This window comes from Galeopterus variegatus, unplaced genomic scaffold (genome assembly GCF_000696425.1).
Source record: "Galeopterus variegatus unplaced genomic scaffold, G_variegatus-3.0.2 Scaffold6122, whole genome shotgun sequence".
Taxonomy (NCBI): domain Eukaryota; kingdom Metazoa; phylum Chordata; class Mammalia; order Dermoptera; family Cynocephalidae; genus Galeopterus; species Galeopterus variegatus.
The window spans coordinates 83,017-104,865 of NW_007732233.1; the positions used below are offsets into that span (position 1 = coordinate 83,017).

General features: G+C 38.7%; 1 pseudogene; it reads left to right on the forward strand.

The window, feature by feature from the left end:
• The first annotated feature begins 2,812 nt into the window (after positions 1-2,812).
• On the forward strand, positions 2,813-3,449 carry LOC103605852 (annotated as a pseudogene).
• The last annotated feature ends 18,400 nt before the right edge of the window (positions 3,450-21,849 follow it).

A 21,849-nucleotide genomic window follows, 5' to 3' on the forward strand; every position in this document is an offset into this window, starting at 1 on the left:
TTTCCTTTTTGTCTCTTTTTTACTGACCGGCAACGGGATCGCAACCCTCGGTGTTGCGCCCACACCACGCTCAGCCAGTGAGCGGGAACCGGTCTGTATGTGGGATCCGAACCCTCAGCGGGAGCGCCACCACACTCCCAAGCAGCGCACTGTAGCAGTGCGCCACTGGGCCAGCCCTAGCAGTGTTTTAAAAAATTAAACATACGGGCCAGCCCATGGCTCACTTGGGGGAGTGCGGTGCTGACAACACCAAGTGAAGGGTTAAGATCCCCTTATTGGGCCGGCCCGGTGGCGCACTGGAGAGTGCGCCGCTTGGGAGCGCAGTGGCGCTCCCGCTGAGGGTTCGGATCCCATGTGGAGACCGGTTCCCGCTCACTGGCTGAGCGTGGTGTGGGCGCAACACCGAGGGTTGCGATCCCGTTGCCGGTCAGTAAAAAAGAGACAAAAAGGAAAAAAAAAGATCCCCTTATTGGTCATCTTTAAAAAAATTAAATTAAATTAAACATACTCTTACCATATGATCTGGCAGTCGTGCTTCTTGGTATTTACCCAAAAGAACTGAAAATGTGTCTACATAAAAACCTGCACATGAATGTCTATAGGAGCTTTATTCAAAATTGCCAAAATGTGGAAGCAACCAAGATGCCCTAAAATACGTGAATGAATAAACAAACTGTGGTACATTCATAAAAGAAATGAGGGCCGACCCTGTGGCTCACTCGGGAGAGTGCGGCGCTGGGAGTGCAGCGGCGCTGAGGCCACAGGTTCAGATCCTATATAGGGATGGCCGGTGCGCTCACTGGCTGAGTGCGGTGCAGATGACACCAAGCTGAGGGTTGCGATCCCATTACCGGTCACAAAAAAAAAAAAAAAAAGAAATGAGCTATCGAGCCAGAAAAAGATATGGAGGAAATTTAAATGCATATTTCTGAGTAAAAGAAGCCAATCTGAAAAGGCTACATACTGTTTGATTTCAACTATATGAAATTCTGGAAAAGGCAAAACTATGAGGAGAGTAAAAAGATCAGTGGTTGCCAGGGGCTCAAGGGGAGGAAGGGAGGAATGAGCAGGTGGAACACAAGGAATTTTTAGGGCAGTGAAACTGTCCTGTAAGGTAGTGTAATGATGGATACACGTAATGATGGATAATTATACATTTGTCAAAACCCATAGAATATACAACACAAAGAGTGAACCTTAACGTAAAGTGTGGACTTCAGTTAAAAAAACAAACAAAAAAACCTGCTGAAAAATAAACAATGTTAAATAAAAAGAATGCAGCCAAAGAAGTCACAATAACGGGCGTTGGTGAGAATGTGGAGAAACTGGAACCCTCACACACTGCTGGTGGGAACGTATGATGGTGCAGCTGCTTTGGAACACAGTCTGGCAGTTCCTCAAATGGTTAAATATAGATTTGGAATATGCCCAGCAATTCCACTCCTAGGTATATACTGAAGAAAAATTAAAACATGTCCGTACAAAAACTTGTACACAAATGTTTAGAGCAGCATTATTCAGAATAGCCAAAGGATGGAAACCCAAATGTTCACCAGCAGATGAATGTATAAACAAAATGTGGTGTATCCATACAATGGAATATTATTCAGTAATAAAAAGGAATTAAGTACTAATAGATGCTACAACTTGGATGAACCTGAAAACATTATGCTTAAGTGAAAGAAAACGGTCACAAAAGACCACATATTGTATGGTTCTAGTCATATGAAGTTCCAGAATGCGGAAATCTGTAGAGAAAGAGTAGAGTACTGATTGCTTACCGCTGGGGAGAGGGGGGTGCTGAGGGGTGGGGTGATGATAGCTACAGGGCATGGGTTTCTTTGTGAGGCTATGAAAGAATTCTAAAATTCACTGTGGTGATGGTTGCACAACTCTATAAATATGCTAAAAATCATTGAATTGTACACTTTAAATGGGTAAATTGTATGGTTTGTAAATTATATCTCAATAAAGCTGTTTTTAAAAAATGAACTTCTGATACATGCTACAACATGGATGAACCTTGAAAACATTATGCTAAATGAAAGAAGCCAGACACAAAAGATCACATATTATATTATTCCATTCATATGAAAGTCCAGAATAGAAAAATCTACAGGCAGAAAGTAGATTAGTGGTTATTGGAGCTGAGGGTTTGGAGGAATGGGGGAACGGAGGGCTGATAACCAAAGAGTATGGGGTTTCTTTTGAGGTAATTCAAATGTTCTGTCATGATGGTTATACATATCTGGGAATATATTGAAAACTAGTGAATTGTACATTTTAAATGGGTAAATTGTATGCTATGTGAATTACATCTCAGTAAAGCTTTTTCAAAAAAAGAGGAAATCAAGATAGAAATTACGGCCGGCCCGTGCTCACTGGGGAGAGTGCGGTGCTGATAACACCAAGGCCACGGGTTCAGATCCTATATAGGGATGGCCGGTTTGCTCACTGGCTGAGCGTGGTGCTGACAACACCAAGCCAAGGGTTGAGATCCCCTTACTGGTCATCTTAAAAAAAAAAAAAAAGATAGAAATTACAAAATATTTATATCTCAATTGGAATATTTGTATCTCAATTTGATACATATCAAAAGTTATCAGATGTAGCAAAATCCGTATTTTGGAGTAAGTTTTTATTCTTAAATGGATTAATTTTTAAAAAGGAAGGTCCAGAAATGGCTGATTCCAAGCCTGGGACAGGAAATGTACAAGACAAACGTGGGACAACTTGCAAGGATGCTATTAGGAAAGCGTAGGTGAGGACGTGTTCTGAGGAAGTCAGAGCCAGAGCCCGCGTGGCTGGCGACATGTAGCCACTGTATCAGCAAACAGACAAGCAGGTCCATGAGATCCAGTCTCACATGGGGCGCCTGGAGATGGCAGACAAGCAGTCTCTGCACTTGGTCAAAAATGAAATCCAAGCAAGCATAGACCAGATATTCAGCCATCTAGAACATCTGGAGATTTTGTCCAGCAAGGAGCCCCCTAACAAAGGGCAGAATGCCAAACTTCATGTTGACCAGTTAAAGTATGATGTTCAGCATCTGCAGACTGCTCTCAGAAGCTGCCAGCATCAGCGCTATGCAAGGGAGGAGCAGGAGAGACAGTGAGAGGAACTCTGTCTCACACCTTCACCACTAACGACTCTGACATTACCATACAAATGGATGAATCACTGCAATTTAACTCTTCCCTCCAGAAAATCCACTATGGCATGGATAATCTCATTGGAGGTGGGCACAGTATTCTGGAGAGACTGAGGGCCCAGAGACTGACCTTGAAGGGATGCCGAAGAAGATCCTGGACTTTGCCAAAATGCTGGGCTTATCCAACATGGAGATGTGGCACATTGAGAAGCAGGCTTTCCAGGACAAGTATCTTATGATTGGCAGGATGCTCCTTACCCGTGTGGTCATGTTCCTCGTGGTGCAGTACCTGACATGAGCAGCCAAGCCCAGCAGCTGAACAACATTCCCACTGAGTGAGAGGGTGTGTGAGTGTGTGTGTGAAAGAGAGAGGAAGGCCCAGAGGCCACCTTTTGAAATGTATACTTATCTTAACTGTGAAAAGCACTTTGGAGTAATTATGATCTAGTTTCAAACCTGCTCTGATTTCTGTGACAACTTGTAGGAGAAGCTAGTACCACCAAGATGCACAGTGCTTAGGAAATGAAAGAAGTCCCTCTTAAAGAAAAAAGGAAGGCACAGGAGTTACCTTGAAGGGGTTCCCACTGGCCAAACAAAGGATAATTTCAGCATCAGAAATAATAATGATTGCAATTGCTTGAAATATGCAAAACATATGATATCCATGAGCCCACAGAAATAATCTTAACAAAACTCCATCATGCTAGAGCACCATCTCATAACTCTGGAAAGGGATAAATGGAAAGACTCAAACATTTACAGCATTCCAGTCCCTAGACAGAATTCTAAGTTTGCCAAATAGTTAATGGAGAAAATTTTTTCTTCACAGAAGAATTCCAGCAAAAAAAAAAAAAAAAAATGCAGAAAGAATGAAAGAATTAGAAAATCAACATTTTGCCACTCCTAATGAAGTTATGAATTAGGTTACAATTATCAATGGATGTTAAAACCTGTAGATGAGGGGTTAAAGGGGAATTTTATAATGGAGGATCACACTGAGAACACCTGAACCCAATAGCCAATTTTAGCCCACTAAAAATGGGACAAGCAAAGCACGTCTATGAAAACCACACAGCTAACATCATACTTGAGGCAGAAAGATTAAATGTTTTACCCCTAGGATCAGGAGCAAGCCAAGGATGTCTGCTCTCGCCACTTCTACTCAACACTGTAGTAGAGGTTCTAGCCAGGACAATCAGGCACAAAAAAGAAATAAAAGGCACCTTTGAAATGAAAAGGAGGAAGCAAAACTATTCGCAGATGACAGTCTCAAATATAGAAAATCTAAGGAATACCCTAAAAAACAGTTAGAATCAATAAGTAAGCTCAGCAGTATGGCAGGATACAAAATATACAAAAATCAGTTTTATTTTATACACTGGCAATGAAAAATCCAAAAATCAAACTATAAAACAATCCCATTTATAATAGGAGCTAAAAGAATAAAATGCCGATAAATAAATTTAAGCAGCAGAAGACTTCTACACTGAAAGCTATAAAACACTGTTGAAAGAAATGAAGGAAGATCTAAATAAATGGAAAGACATATCATGTTTATGGATTGCAAAATAAACATTGTCAAGATGACAATATTTCCTGTAGTGGATTGAATTATGTCCCCTCAAAACTCACTGAAACTTGAATTGTGTCCCCCAAGTTTTATGTATTAGAAACTTAGCCCCCACTGTTACTGTTAAGAGGGTGAGAAATCCTATTACGGTAATTGAGAGGTGGAGCCTTGAAGAGGTGATTAGATTGTAGGACCATGCCATAGTGAATGGATTAATAACGGTGGTCAGGGGTGTGGTTCTGAGGGCTTTAAAAAGAGAGTGAATGAGGAGGTTACTCTCTCTCTCTCTGCTCCACCATTTTCCCAAAGTGGTACTCTGCCACCACCAAGTGGTACTCTGCCACCACCACCAGTCACCACCACCAAGGCTCTCACCAGATGTGTTCCCTGGACTTTGGACTTCCCAGCCTCAGAAACTGTAAGCAATAAATTGTTTTCTTTTAAATCACCCAGTTCTGTGTATTTTGTTATAAGCAACAGAAACGGACTAATACAATAAATTCCCTAAATTCATCTATAGATTCAATGCAATCCCTATCAAAATCCCAGGTTGTTTTGTTTTGTTTAACAGAAATAGATAAATTAATTGTAAAATGCATATGAAAATGCATGGGACCCAAAATAGCCAAAATAATCTTGAAAAAGAACAAAGTTGGAGGACTCACACGTCCTGATTTCAAAACTTACTACAAAGCTACTATAATCAAGACTGTGTAGTACTGTCATAAGGATAGGTATACAGATAAATGGAACAGAATTAAGAGCTCAGAAATAAACCCTTACATTTGTGGTCAATTGATTTTGAGAAGGGTATCAAGACCATTCAGTGAGTAAAGAATAGTCTCTTCAACAAATGGTGTTGAGACAATTGGATAGCCACATGCAAAAGAATGAAGCTGGACCTCTTCCTTACACAACACACAAAAATTAACTCAAAGTAGCTCATAGGCCTGAATGCAAGAGCTAAAACTATAAAACTCTTAGAAGAAAACACAGGAGTAAATCTTCATGACCTTGGATTTGGCAATGGCTTCTTAGATACAACACCAAAAGCACAAATGACAAAAAATAAATAAAAAATAAATTGGGCTTCATCAAAATTAAAAGTTTTGTGCTGCAAATGACACCATCAAGAAAGTAAAAGGATAATCCACAGAATGGGAGAAAATATTTGCAAGTCACATATCTGAAAAGGGGCTTGTATCTGGAATACATAAAGAACTCAATAATAAAAAGACAACCCAACTTAAAAATGGGCAAGATGGAATGGGGGGGTGCCATGGGCCTCGACCATGTTCTCCCTCCTTCCTCCTCCTCTGCCCTATTTCCCTCCCACTTTCTTTCTCCCCAACCCCCCAACTGCTCCACAACACATCTTAGAATGTAAAAAAATAATATTATTAATAAATAAATAAATTTAAAAATTTTTTAAAAACGGGCAAGAGAGTTAATAGACATTCCTCCAAAGAAATACACATGGCCAACAAGCACACAAAAAGATTTACAATATCATTAGCCATCAGGGAAATGCAAATCAAAACTACAACGAGATACTACTTCACATCCACTAGGATGGCTAAAATCAAAAAGACATAAAATAATTAAGTGCTGATGAAGGTGTAGAAACATTGGAGCCCTCAAACATTGCTGGTAGGAATGTAAAATGGTGCAGCATCTGGGGAAAACAACCTGAAAGCTCTTCAAAAGGCTAAACAGTGAGTTACCATATGTCCCAGCAATTCCATTCCCAGTTATATACCCAAGAGAAGTGAAAATATATGCCCACACAAAACCTAAATGTTGGGCCGGCCCAGTGGCGCACTGCTACAGTGCACCGCTTGGGAGCGCGGTGGCGCTCCCGCCGAGGGTTCAGATCCTACAAACAGACCGGTTCCCGCTCACTGGCTGAGAGTGGTGCGGGTGCGACACCGAGGGTCGCGATCCCGTTGCCGGTCCCGGTCCGGTACGGGCGCGACACTGAGGGTTGTGATCCGTTGCCGGACACGAAAAAAGACAAAAAGGAAAAAAAAAAAAAAACCTAAATGTTGGGCCGGCCCAGTGGCGCACTGCTACAGTGCACCGCTGGGGAGCGCGGTGGCGCTCCCGCCGAGGGTTCAGATCCTACAAACAGACCGGTTCCCGCTCACTGGCTGAGAGTGGTGCGGGTGCGACACCGAGGGTCGCGATCCCGTTGCCGGTCCCGGTCCGGTACGGGCGCGACACTGAGGGTTGTGATCCGTTGCCGGACACGAAAAAAGACAAAAAGGAAAAAAAAAAAAAAAAAACCTAAATGTTGATAGCAGCATTATTCATAATAATGAAAAGGTGGAAACAACCCAAACGGCCATCAGTGGATGAATGGATAAAGAAAACATGGTATAGGGCCGGCCCGTGGCTCACTCGGGAGAGTGCGGTGCTGATAACACCAAGGCCCCGGGTTCGGATCCCATATAGGGATGGCTGGTTCGCTCACTGGCTGAGCGTGGTGCTGACAACACCAAGCCAAGGGTTAAGATCCCCTTACCAGTCATCTTTTAAAAAAAAAAAAAGAAAACATGGTATAAGGGCCGACCCTGTGGCTCACTCGGGAGAGTGCGGCGCTGGGAGTGCAGCGGTGCTCCCACCACAGGTTCGGATCCTGTATAGGGATGGCTGGTGCGCTCACTGGCTGAGCGCGGTGCGGGCAACACCAAGCCAAGGGTTGCGATCCCCTTACCGGTCACAAAAAAGACAAAAAAAAAAGAAAAGAAAAAAGAAAACATGGTATACCCACATTATTCAAATATTATTTGGCAATAAAACGGAACAAAGTACTGTTGTGGGTTGAGATGTGTCCCCCAAAAAAGATATGTTGAAGTCCTAACCCCCTGTACTTCAGATTGTGACCTTACTTGGAAATAGAGTTTTTTTTTTAAAGACGTAATCAAGTTAAAATAAGGTCATTAGGGTGGGGCCTAATCCAAGAGGAAACTTAGACACAGAGACAGACACACATACAGGGAGAATGCCACATGAAGATAAGCAGAGATAAGGGTGATGTATCTACAAGCCAGGGAATGCCAAAGATTGCCCCCAAATCACCAGAAGCTAGGAGAGGCCTGGAACAGATTCTCCCTCACAGCCCTCAGAAGGAACTAACCCCGCCAACACCATAATCTCAGACTTCTAGCCTCCAGAACTGTGAGACAGTAAATTTCTGCTGTTTTAAGCCACCCAGTTTGCGGTACTTTGTTACGGCAGGTAGAAAAGTAATACAAGTACTGATGTGTGCTACAACATGGATGCACTTTAAAAACATGATGCTAAATGAAAGAAGCCAAGCATAAAAGGTCACATATTGTATGATTCCATAAACACAAATGACTAGAATAGGCAAATCCATAGAGACAGAAAGTAGATCAATGGTTGCCAGGGGCTAGGTGTGTGTGTAGGTCAGGGAGCTGGGGAAGGTTAGGAATGACTACCTAATGGATATGGAGTTTCATGTTTTGTAATTAGACAGTCGGTGATGGTTGCACAACTTTGTCAACATACTGAGAACCACTGAATTATATACTTCGGAAGGGTGAGTTCTATGGTATGTGAATTGTATTTCAATAAAAAATGAAATAAAATGAATAAAATAAAATAAAATAAACAAAACACACCCAAGCCTCAAGTAACTGATCAGGGTCCGGTGGCCCCTCCTGTTGTGGTGAGATGTTGAACCTGCTGGCTCCTGAAGGGGCTTGATTACACATGATCTTAGCCAAAAGGCCGAGAAGCGATAGGGGCTTGATTAAAAAAAAAAAAAAAAAACTGTAAAAACAAAAATAGGAAAGCCTGAAAATAAGTGAGTTATATATTCAGTTCAGGACCCCAGAGTTTAAAAGGTAAACCCAAAGGAAACAGAAAGATAGGTATAAAAAATACAAGAGCAGAAATTTATGTCAGAAAACAAAACAGCGATCAATACAAAATCTTGTTCTCTAGACTGGTTCCTGCTCACTGGCTGAGCGAGGTGCGGGCGCAACACCGATCACCGAGGGTTGTGATCCCGTTACCGGTCCCGGTCCGGTACGGGCGCGACACTGGGGGTTGCGATCCGTTGCCAGACATGAAAAAAGACAAAAAAAAAAAAAAAAATCTTGTTCTCTGACAAAAGCACTAAAATAGAAAAAATTCCAGCAAGTCTGATCATCTGAAAGGATCAAAGGAGAGAGAAAATAAACAATATTAGGAATAAAAAAGGAAATATAACAAACAATAACAGTAGAGATTTTTAATAACATATGAGAATACTATGAACAATTGTATTTTAGTTCATTTGAAAACTAAGATGAAATGAAAAGATTTCAAGAAAAATATAAATTACCAAAATAGCAACTGATAATCAAATGTCTCTCATAAGAAATACCAAGTCCACACAGTTGTACTAAAAAGTCTTACCAAACCTTCAAAAAAAGATAATCTCTCTAAACAATATAGTTCAGAAAACAGAAGTGGAAAAGTTACTCAGCCCATTTTTTGGACTAATATAAACTTGATATCAAATCCACAAAACAGTAAAAAAAAAAAAAAACAAAAAAAAACGTTTTAGACCAATCTCACTTAGTCATATGCATACACAACTTCTAAATAAAATAACAAACCAAATTTTAGCAATGTATTAAAAAAGTAATGTGGTATCATCAAGTAGAATTTTATGAAGAATGCATCAAGAAAGGTTCAACATCAGAAAATCTAGTAATATATCTTGTACATTAAAGGAAAAAATATAATCATCTCATGAGATACAGAAGAGACAATAAACATCTACTCATCATTTAAAACAAAACAAAACAAAAAATCTCTAAGAGAATTAGAATTAAAAGGAAATTTCCTTCATCTGAAAAAAGAAATCTATTTTAAAAAACCACAATACCATAGTAGAGGCAGGACTTCCAAGGAAGGTGGAAGGCAAATCCTCTCCCAGAAAAGTAACTATAAAGTTGGACAAAATGGACAAAAGCAATCATATAACAATTTGAGACACGATCATGCTTGAAAAACTGCTGAACTTTGTGGGAGAACAGTGGGAGTCTGCAGCATTCCTCCCTGGGGCTGCTCCCGGATCCCCCCAGCTCACTTGGCATGGAGGTTCTGCTAGGGCTGGGCTAGCCGCGAGAACTGGCAGCTTGGCTGCCACAAAGTGGTCTTACTCAGTTTGGAGCAGTGGATAATGCCTATGCACAGTAGCACTGCCAGAGAAAGTGACAATTTCAGCAAAGAATGAGAAGGGAAGTTCAACACCTAGTCTCCAATCTAAGGTGCCATAGTGGTTGGGGCAAGCACATTCCTGGCTGAGGCTATGTGTACAACAATATCAGACAAAATAGACTTTAAGACAAGATATATCACTAGTGACAGAGGTACATTTCATGACGATAAAAGGGTCCACAAATCAGGAAGATATAACAATTGTAAGTTGTATATACACCTAACGAGAGCCTCAAAATACATGAAGCAAAAAATGAAAGAATTCAATGGGGAAATAGACAATTCGGCAATAATAGGCAAAGATTTCAATACCCCACTCTCAATAACTGATAGAAAAACTAGAGAGAAAACCTGAACACTATTATGGTAAGCATAATAATGGCCCCCCACAGATGTTCGCATCCTAATCCCCAGAACCTGTGACTATGTTACCTTACATGACAAAAGTGACTTTTGCATATGTGATTAAGTTAAAGATCTTGAGATGGGAGATTATCCTGGATTATCTGAGTGGGCCCAATGTAATCACAAGGTCCTTTATAAATGAAAGAAGGAGACAGGATGAGCCAAGGAATGCAGGCAGCCTGTAGAAGTCAAAAAGGCAAGGAAATGGATACTCCCCTAGAGCCTCCAGAAAAGAATGCAGCATTGCCAACACCTACATCATCACCCAGTGAGACCCATTTCAGACTTCTGACCTCCAGAACTGTACAATAATAAATGTCTGTTGTTTTAAACCACTAAATTTGTGGTAATTTGTTATAGCGGCAATAAAAATTAATACAACTATCAACTAACTTGACCTAACTGACATTTTTGAAACATTCCACTTTTCAAGCACACACGGAACATTCTTCAATATGGACCATATCATAGGTGATAAAATAAGTCTCAATAAATTAAAAGAATTGAAATCATACACGCTTCTAAATAATCTGTGGGTCAAAGAGGAAATCTCAAGGGAAATTTTTAAAATACAGTGACTTGAAAAGGTCAAGTCTACATATATGATTCTACTTGTATGATGTATCAAAATTGGTCACATTCATAGAAACAGGAAGTAGAATGGTGGTTACCAGGGGCTGAGGGGAAGGGATAAAGGAGAATTGTTGTTTAATGGGTATAGAGCTTCAAATCTGCAAGATGAAAAAGTTCTTGAGCTCTGTTCTACAACAATGTGAATATACTTAACAATACTGAACTGTATACTTAAAAATGGTTAACATAGCAAATTTTATGTTATGTATTTCTTATCACAATTAAAAAGTAAACATATTTTGGAAAAAATTGGAAAGAAAAATAAATCACCTATTATCAAAATAACAACACATTTTTTGTGTTGTGAACTAAATGGAAGTGAAAATACAATATAGCTAAAGCAACTCTGGAAGTAAAAATCTCAAAGTAATAATCTAAACAAGAACCTAGAAAAAGAAAAGCAAAATAAACCCAAAGCAAACAGAAGGGAGAAAATAAAGATACAATTGGAAACCAATGTGAAAACAGAAAAACAATAGAGAAAAGTCAATAAAACAAAAAGCTGGTTCTTCAAAACAGATCAATGAAATCGATCTAGCAAGACAGACAAAAGAGAAAGAGGAAAGACACAAACTACCAATATCAGGAATGAAACAGAGATATCGCCACAGATTCTGTGGGCATCAAAAGATAATAGGGGAATACTACAGATAACTATACACCATTACTTGACAACTAAGATGAAATGCACCAATTCCTCTAAAACACAAACTACCACAATGCACCCAATATAAAATATATAATTGGGATAGTCTTATATCTCTTAAGGAAATTGAATTCTTAATCTTAAAAATCTCATGTAAAATGGGGTAGGTGCTTTGGAAAATAGTTTGGCAGCTCCTCAGAAAGTTAAAACATATAATTACCATGACTCAGCAATTCCACTTCTAGGCATATACCCAAAAGAATTGAAAACAGGTGTTCAAACAAAAATTTGTAGATGATTGTTCATTGCACCACTATTCACAATAGCCAAAACATGGAAACAGCCCAAATGTTCATCAACAGATGAACAGATAAACAAAATATGGCATATTATTCAGTTATAAAAAGGAATGAAGTACTGCCACATGCTACAACATGGATGAACCTTGAAAACATTATGCTAAGTGAAAGAAACCAGACACAAAAAACACACGTTGTATGATTCAATTTATATGAATTATCCAGAGTTGGCGAATCCATATAAACAGAAAGCACATTAGTGGTTGCCAGGAGCTGGGAGGAATGGGAATAGGGACTAACTGCTTAACGGGTATAAGGTTTCTTTTTGGGATGATGAAAATGTTCTGGAATTAGATATTGGTAATGATTGCACAACATTGTGAAAGTACTTAATGTTAATTAATTTTACACTTTAAAATGGCTAAAATGGGAAACGTTATGCTATGTGATTTTACTACAATAAAAAACTTTCCTTTTAAAAAATCATACACCATGATCAAGTGAGGTTTGTTCAATGGACACAAATCCGGTTCAATATTAAAAAATCAATCAATGTAATCCACCACATTAGCAAGCTAGAGAATAAAAATCGCATAATCATACCAATTGATGCAGAAAAAGCACTTGACAAAATTCAACACCCATTTCTGATAAAAATTCCCAAAAAACTAGGAATAGAGGGTAACTTCTTCAACTTGCTAAAAAAAAAAATCTACAAAGGAAACTTATAGCTACCTGTACTGGCAAGCTGCCAAAAACAAAAAGTAAAAGAAAAAAACCTTACAGCTAACATTGTACTTACTGGTGAAAGACTGAATGCTTTCCCCCAAGAACTGGAACAAGGCAAGGATGTCCCCTCTCATCACCTTATTCAACATAATACTGGACCTTCTAGCCAGTGCAGTAAGGCAAAAAAAAAAAAAAAAAAAAAAAAAAGGAAATAAAAGGCATTTTAATTGGAAAGAAATAAAACTGTCCCTATGTATTCATCCATTTCTGTTGCTTATAACAAAATACCTGGAACTGAGTAATTTGTGAAGAAACAATATTTATTGCTTACAGTTTCAGAGTCTGGCAAGTCCAAAGTCCAAGAAACCCATTGGGTGAGGGCCTTTTCTTGGTGGTAACTACAGTGCAGGGTATCACATGGTGAAACGGCAGAAACAAAGAGAGAGAGACTCTCACATGCTCTTCTTTTAAAGCGAACAGAACCACATCCATGACCACCATTGAACCATCAACGGATTAATCCATTTTCCAGGGCACGGTCTAACAATCTAATCACCTCTTCAAGGCCCCATCTTTCAATTATTATACTAGGATTTCCCACCTTCACAGTTACAGTGGGGGTCAGGTTTCTTTTTTTTTTCTTTTAAAAGATGACCAGTAAGGGGATCTTAACCCTTGACTTGGTGTTGTCAGCACTACACTCTCCCAAGTAAGCTAACCAGCCATCCCTATATAGGGATCCGAACCCATGACCTTGGTGTTATCAGCACCACACTCTCCCAAGTGAGCCACAGGCCGGCGCCTCAAGTTTCTAACACATGGACTTTGGGAGGCCACAATTCAGTCCACAGCGCCCTATTTGCAGATGACATGATTGTCTATGCAGAAAATCTATAAAAGAACTCCTAGAGTAAGTGAGTTCAGCAAGGTCACAGGATACAAGATAAACACACAAAATCAATTGCATTTCTTTTTATTTTATTTTATTTTTGTCAGCTGGCTGGTGCAGGGATCAAACCCTGGACCTTGGTGTTATCAGCACCATGCTCTAACCAACTGAGCTAACAGACCTGTATTTCTGTATGTTAGCAATGAACACACAGACACCAAAATTTAAAACATGCCATTTACAATTGCTCAAAAAAATGAAATACTCATGTATAAATCTGACAAAACATGTATATGACTTATATGCTGAAAACTACAAAACATTTGATGAAAAAAATAAAAGAAGATGTAAATAAGTGTAGAGACATTCTGTGTTCATGGATTGGAAGACTCAACATAGAAAAGATGTTAATTCTCTCTAAACTGGTATACAGGTTTAATACAATTCTTACCAAAAGTCTGGCAAGGTTTTTTATTGATATAGACAAGCTGATTCCCAAATTTATATGGAAAGCAAAAGGAATTAGATTAGCTAAATTAATTTTGAAAAATAAGAATAAAGTGGAAGCAAGACCTGATTTCATGATTTATTATATAGCTACAGTAATCCAGATTGTATGATATTGGCAGAGGGATATAAATCAATGAAACAAAATAGAGAACCCAGAAACAGACCCACCCCATCTGATTTTTACAAGGGTGCAAAAGTAATTCAATGGAGGAAGAAGAGCCTTTTCAATAAATGGTGCTATAGAAATTATACACTCATAGGTGAAAAATAAAAAACTTAACCTAACTTCACACCTTATACAAAAATTAACTCAAAATGGATTGTGGTCTTAAATGTAAAACATAAAACTGTAAAACTGTTAGGGAAAAAAAAAAGAGAAAATCTTCAGGATCTTGGGCCTGGCAAAGCGTTCTTAGACTAAACACCAAAAGCACCACACAAGGAAAAATGGATAAGCTGGACTTCATCAAAATTTAAAATTTACTGTAAAAGAACCTACTTAGAGAGGGGCTGGCCCGTGGCCCACCTGGGAGAGCATGGTGCTGACACCACCAAGTCAAGGGTTAAGATCCCTTTACCGGTCATCTTTAAAAAAAAAAAAAAAAGTACCTACTTAGAGGATGAAAATAAGACTGGGAGAAAATATTTGCCAGCCATATAGTCAACAAGGGATTAGTATCTCAAAACTCAACAGTAAAAAAGCAAATAATCCAATTACAAAATGAGGAAAAGACATGAACAGTCATTTCACCAAAGAGGATGTACAGATGGCAAACAAGCCCATAAAAAGACATTCAATATCATTGGCTATTAAAGAGATGCAAATTAAAACCACAATGAATTATCACTACACACCTATCAGAATGGCTAATATAAAAAATAGTGACAAGGGCCGGCCCGTGGCTCACTTAGCAGAGTGTGGTGCTGATAACACCAAGACCACGGGTTCAGATCCCTATATAGGGATGGCTGGTTAGCTCACTTGGGAGAGCGTGGTGCTGACAACACCAAGTCAAGGGTTAAGATCCCCTTACTGGTCACCTTTAAAAAATAAATAAATAAATAAGTAAATAAAAATAAAAAATAGTGACACCACCAATTCCTGGCCAGGATGTGGAAAAACTGGACACATTGTTGGTGAGAATGTAAAACAGCACAGCCACTCTGGAAAACAGTCTGGCAGTTTCCTTAAAAACGAAACATGTAACTCCCACACAATTGTACTCCTAGGCATTTATTCTGGAGAACTAAAAACTTAAGTTCACACAAAGACCTGTACATGAATGTTTATAGGCAATAACTGGAAAAAACCCAATGTCCTTCAATGTGTGAACTATGGTACATCCATACCAAGGAATACTATTCAGTAATTAAAAGGATTGAACTATTGATACACACAGTAATTTGGATGAATCTTCAGAGAATTATGCTAAGTGTAAAAAGGCCAATTCCAAAAGGTATGATTCCACTTAAATAATATTTCAAGAATAGAAATAGAGAACAGATTAGTGGTTGTCAGGGGTTAAGAACCGGAGGAATGGGGGTAGGAGGAAAGCAGATGTGTCCACATGAGGGATCTTTGGTGATGGAAAAAGGTATCCTGACTGTATCAATGTCAGTATCCTGGTTGTGATATGGTACTACAATTTTGTAAGATGTTACCAATGGGGGACAGAAACTGTGTAAAGGGTACTTGGGATCTCTCTATATGATTTCTTAGGACAACATTCGAATCCACAATTATCTCATAATAAAAGGTTTAATTTTAAAAACAGAATGGGATACAGAGAAAGTGGTGCTTTAAGGGAAATTTACAGCTTCAAATGCCTATATTAGAAAAGAAGAAAGTATCAAATCAATAACTATGCTTAAGAAACTAGAAAAAGAGCAAACCACACCCAAAGAGAGTGTAAGAAAGAATAAAAATTGGAACCGAAATCAATGAAACAGAAAACAGAAAAACAATAGAGAAAATCAAACTGAAAGTTGGTTCTTTGAAAAGATCAATACAATTGAAAAATCTTTAGCTACACTGACCACACAAAAAAGAGAATACACAAATTACCAAAATCAGGAATGAAAGAGAGCATCACTATCTACTCTAAAGAAATTAAAAGGATTAAAAGGGATTATATGAACAATTTTATGCCCACACATTAGACAACTTAGATAAAATGGATGAATTCCTAAAATGATACAAATTGCCAAAATTAACCCAATAAGCAGTAGAAAATCTGAATATACATATAACAAGCAAAGAAATTGAATTAGTAATTAAAAATCTTCCCCAAGAGAACAGCTTAGGTCCAGATGGCTTCGTCGGTGAATTCTATCAAACATATATATATATATATTTTTAAAGATGACCGGTAAGGGGATCTTAACCCTTGACTTGGTGTTGTCAGCACCACGCTCTCCCAAGTGAGCGAACCGGCCATCCCTATATGGAATCCGAACCTGTGGCCTTGGTGTTATCAGCACCACACTCTCCCGAGTGAGCCATGGGCCGGCCCCTATCAAATATTTTTAAAAGAAATATTACCAACCCTTCAAAAACTTTCAGAAAATAGGAGAGGATAAAACACTTCCTAACTAATTCTAGGAGGTCAGTATAACCCCATATCAACGGTAAACAAAGCCATCACAAGAAAAGAAAACTAAAATCAATTAACATAAAATGCAAGAATCCTTAACAAAATATTAACCAACTGAATTAAGCAATATATAAAAACGATTATACACTATGACCAAGTGGGATTTATTCTGGGAATACAAGGTTGATGTAACATCCCCAAATCAATCAATGTAATACATCGCTTTTAAAAGAATAAATGACCAAAAAAAAAAAAGAAAAAGAAAAAACCCCACATGATCATCTCAATAGATACAGAAAAAAGTTTTCACAAAATCTATCACCCATCCAGGACAAAAACTCCCAACACAAGAGGAATAGAAGAGAACTTTCTCAACCTTAAAAACCCACAGCGAGCCTCATACTTAATTGCAATGGACCACACGCCTTCCCTGTTAAGACCAGGAATACAAGGATGTCTGCTGTTGCCGCTTCTCCTCAACATTGTTCTGGAGCTTCTGTCCAGCGTAATAAAGAAGAAAAATGTTAAAGGCACCCAGATTAGAAAGGAAGAAGTAGGGCCGGCCCGTGGCTCACTCGGTAGAGTGCGGTGCTAATAATACCAAGGCCCCGGGTTCGGATCCTATATAGGGATGGCTGGTTCGCTCACTGGCTGAGCGTGGTGCTGACAACACCAAGTCAAGGGTTAAGATCCCCTTACCGGTCATCTTTTTTAAAAAAAAAGAAAAAAGAAAGGAAGAAGTAAAACTGTCTTCACTTGCAGATGACATGATCCTATATGTAGAAAATCCCAAGGAACGGCCGGCCCGGTGGCACACTGGATAGTGCGCCGCTTGGGAAGCCCGGCGGCGCTCCCGCCCGAGGGTTCGGATCCCACATACAGACCGGTTCCCGCTCACTGGCTGAGCGAGGCGCGGGAGCAACACCGAGGGTTCTGATCCCGTTGCCGTTCCCCGGAGTGGTACGGGGGCAACACTGAGGGTTGCGATCCGTTGCCGGACACGGAAAAAGACAAAAAAAAAAAAAAAAAAAAAAAAAAAAAAAGAAATAGCATAATAAATCCAAAGAAAAAAGAAAGGAAATAATAAAGGTAAGAAATCAATGAAATTGAAAGTGCAATAGGGACTCAACAAAGTCAAAAATTCGTCTTTTGAAAAGACTAATAGGGCTGGTGGGTTACTCAGTTGGTTAGAACATGGCCTTGTAACACCAAGGTCAAGGGTTTGGTACCCCGTTCTGGTCAGCTGCCAAAAAGAAAAAAGAAAAGACTAATTAAATTTTTGAAAAAATAGGCCACAAATTTTAATAGTATTGAATGAGAAACTTTAAAGACAAACAAGAGTGGTGGATTAGTGCTTCTGGGAATGCAAACCACTGGATTAATGAGTTTTGTTATATTTTTACAACCCTTTGGGGAAGGTTGAAAATGATTACAAATCATGAGGTCCCCAAGATGTAAGAGAATTCGCAAGGGACAAAGGTCTTGTTGAAGTCTGAGCTATACATATTCTGTATCTTAGCATCACTAAAATTCATTCCTGGTTAGTTGAAGCTCCTACTGTGACATTCTTGACATACATATTCATTTTGTTTACCTTGTTTTTTAGCAGCTGGCTGGTACAGAAATCAAACCCTGGACCTGGGTGTTATCGGCACCACGCTCTAACCAACTGAGCCAACCGGCCAGCCCGTAAGAGATTTGTTGTTATCTCTCTTGAAGTATAATACTTAAAGTTATCATTCCTGCTGAGTCTTTTTATATGTTTGTTGTGGGGAACATATTAATCACTTTACACTGTAATAGGAAATCGTATTTGATAGAAAGTATTTGTTGTAGGAAAATATTGTAATGGATACATCAGCCAAATAGTGATAAACTTTAATGTATAATTTCACTACTATAGAAGTGGCATGAATTCCCTTGTTAGTCTTGGCCTTCTGTCTATAAAGCTGTTTGAGAAAATAAACTTGTGATTCTAACAGATTCAATGCTGATACCGATGTGGAGCTTGTTCCTTTGACACTCCTCTTCCTCCTTTGTGCTGAGGTGAGTGATAATCAATACTGTATTTCCGATTCTCAAATCACTTTAAGTCAAAAAAATTATTTCCTCTCAGGGATTTCCATAAAATACTTTTGGGACCAATATGTTCACCTTTAATTTTAACCAGGGCTGAATCAAAGGTAGCTCATAGCTTTATTTCATAATAGAATAAATGTACCACAAAAATGTATTTAATTGTTCCCTCTGACTAACATTTAGGTATCTTACAATTGTTGCTATAATAAACAATGCTGGAATGAACATCCTTCTACATATGCTTGTGAACATGAGCAAATATTCCTTTTTCATTCTGAGATGTAGAATTCTGGGTCAAAGGGTGAGACATTTTAGACCTTGATAGATATAATCCAACTGCCCTCTTTAAAGAATGTGCCAGTTTACATTTCTCACCGGTAATACATCCTCACCAACTGATTATAAATATTTTTAATATTCAAGAATTTTGGTAAGTGGAAATGATATCACATCATTGTTAGTTTTTCTGTTTCTTATTACTACATACACTGAGCATTTCACAAATGTGTATTGGGATTTCTATTTCTTTCATAAATTGCCTGTACATACTTGTGAGAGATGGATTTTCCCTGTTACAAAAAAGCTGAAGTCAGATGTATTGTTCAATGATGCTGCTCTATCCTCCAGAAGTGTGTAATTTCACCAGTGCTCAACATTTGCAAACATTCCCTTCAATGGAAACATTAAAAGTATTCATCTAAATTCTTCCTGAACAGTGATATAATCCCTGAGTATAGAAGTACAATGGCCCAGCACAAAACTCAGTGTCTCTGATCCAGTAAGACCCTACTTATAATAAAGTCACTAACAGCAGCACAACCCCTCCCTGTTGTGGAGTCTGGGGCACAAAAAAACTCCATGGTGATATGCTGCATCTGTTCCTGTTCTGTGGGACCACTTCATTGCCAGTAATTTCTGAATCTTTGCCCAAATCATACATCATGTAAGTATACACACAGGGTCTCTTCCTGCCAGTCTTCGGCTCACTAAAGCAATGCAATAGTTATTTACTATTATGGTGAACTTACTTTTCCAAATCTTTAATATCAGCTAGACAAGTTCTTTAAAAAGACTTACTGAGGGGCTGGCCCTTGGCTCACTCGGGAGAGTGTGGTGCTGATAACACCAAGGCCACGGGTTCAGATCCCATATAGGGATGGCCGGTTTGCTCACTGGGTGAGCATGGTGCTGACAACACCAAGTCAAGGGTTGAGATCCCCTTACCGGTCATCTTTAAAAAAAAAAAAAAAAGAAAAGACTTACTGAAATTTTGATTGAGATTGCATTGAATTTGTAGGAAAAAAAATGGGAGGCAAAGTGATCTGTACAATATTGAGTGTTCCCACCCAAGAATATTGTCTACTTTATTATTCATATCTCCTTTTCTGTCCTCTAGCAAAATGTTATCATAGGTATCTTGCATATCCTTGTTAAATGCATATCTGAATAGTTTATATCCACTGCATTTTGATTGGTGTGTGTGGTGTATAAGTAAACTATTAATATTGCCTGTTTATCTTGAACTTTGTCACCTCACTGAACTCTCTTAGTTTTTCACTTTCTGGGTTGTATTTTCTAGGTAGACAATCTTATGCCTTGTAAATAATGTTCTGTCTTTTCCATTCCCAATATTTATCTCATTGGCTAAGCCCCAGAGAAAAATGTAGAATTGAAGTGGTAGCTGACATCCCTGACTTGTTCCAGATCTTAATGAGAATATAGAGAAACCAAACAATAACGTGAATTCTGACATAATGTAATTGATGATTGCTTTCCCACCCTCTGAACTTCATCCTAGTTTTCTCATTACCTCATAATAGCCCCATATTTTACCCAACTGAAAATTTTACCCTACTTATGGCATTGTGAAAAGATGTTACCATGCTCCAATGTTTCCTCATTAAAAACAATGGTTCTGATAGTTCTTTGCTTAGTACACTACATCAAGTGCATAGTTTACTTCTCTACATTACCTAGGTTTTTTGTTTTTTTTTTATAAAGATGACCAGTAAGGGGATCTTAACCCTTGACTTGGTGTTGTCAGCACCATGCTCACCCAGTGAGCTAACCGGCCATCCCTATATGGGATCTGAACCCGTGGCCTTGGTGTTATCAGCACCGCACTCTCCCGAGTGAGCCATGGGCCAGCCCTACATTACCTAGGTTTTAAAAGTTACTTTGAATAGCATCGTACATCTCCAAAATACTTTTTTTCTTTCAACATATAAAATATCTATGTATACACAAGAACACATTATTCTTTTAATACACTGCTGGACTTAAAATTTTATACTGATGGAGTTTATATCTATATATGTGAGAATGGTCTCTAGTTTTTTTGTGTGGGGTTTTTTTTTTTTTTTTTTTGGCGTATTCTCTCCAGGTTTGGGTGGCAGGGATATAATACTCTTGAACAATGAGTTGGGATATTTGCTTTTTTCCCTCTTTCTTTTCCTATATTCAGGAAGTTTAAATAACATAGAATGATCTGCGTTTTAGGGCCAGCCCATGGCTGACTTGGGAGTGCGGTGCTGATAACACCAAGGCCACAGGTTCAGATCCCTATAGAGGGATGGCCGGTTAGCTCACTTGGAGAGTGTGGTGCTGACAACACCAAGTCAAGGGTTAAGATCCCCTTACTGGTCATCTTCAAAAAATAATTTTAAAAAAATGACCTATGTCTTGAAATTTAGCAGAATGTGTACTTTGAGTTTGTGGACATTTTTGCAGAGGTAATTTTTAAAGGACCTTCTCATTTTCATGATTATCAATCTTTCAAGGGTATCTGCTTCATTTTTGGTAATTAAAAAAAATATTATGTATTTCCAGAAAAGCATCCATTTCATTGGAAGCATCACCATATCAAGTTTTCCTAGAAATGAGATTTCAAGAGTTTTATGAGTGTGGTTATTTGCACACTATTAGTTCTTTTTCCTGTGCAAAAATATGCACACACACATCATCTTTGGAGGTTACATACAGGGTAAAATAGGGAGAAGAGCTTTCTAGGTCAGCATGGAATTCATTTGGATGATGTGACAGCTAGACTATCTTCATATCCCTTATTTCTGTGAGACTTTCACAATTTATCATCACAGAGTTGTAC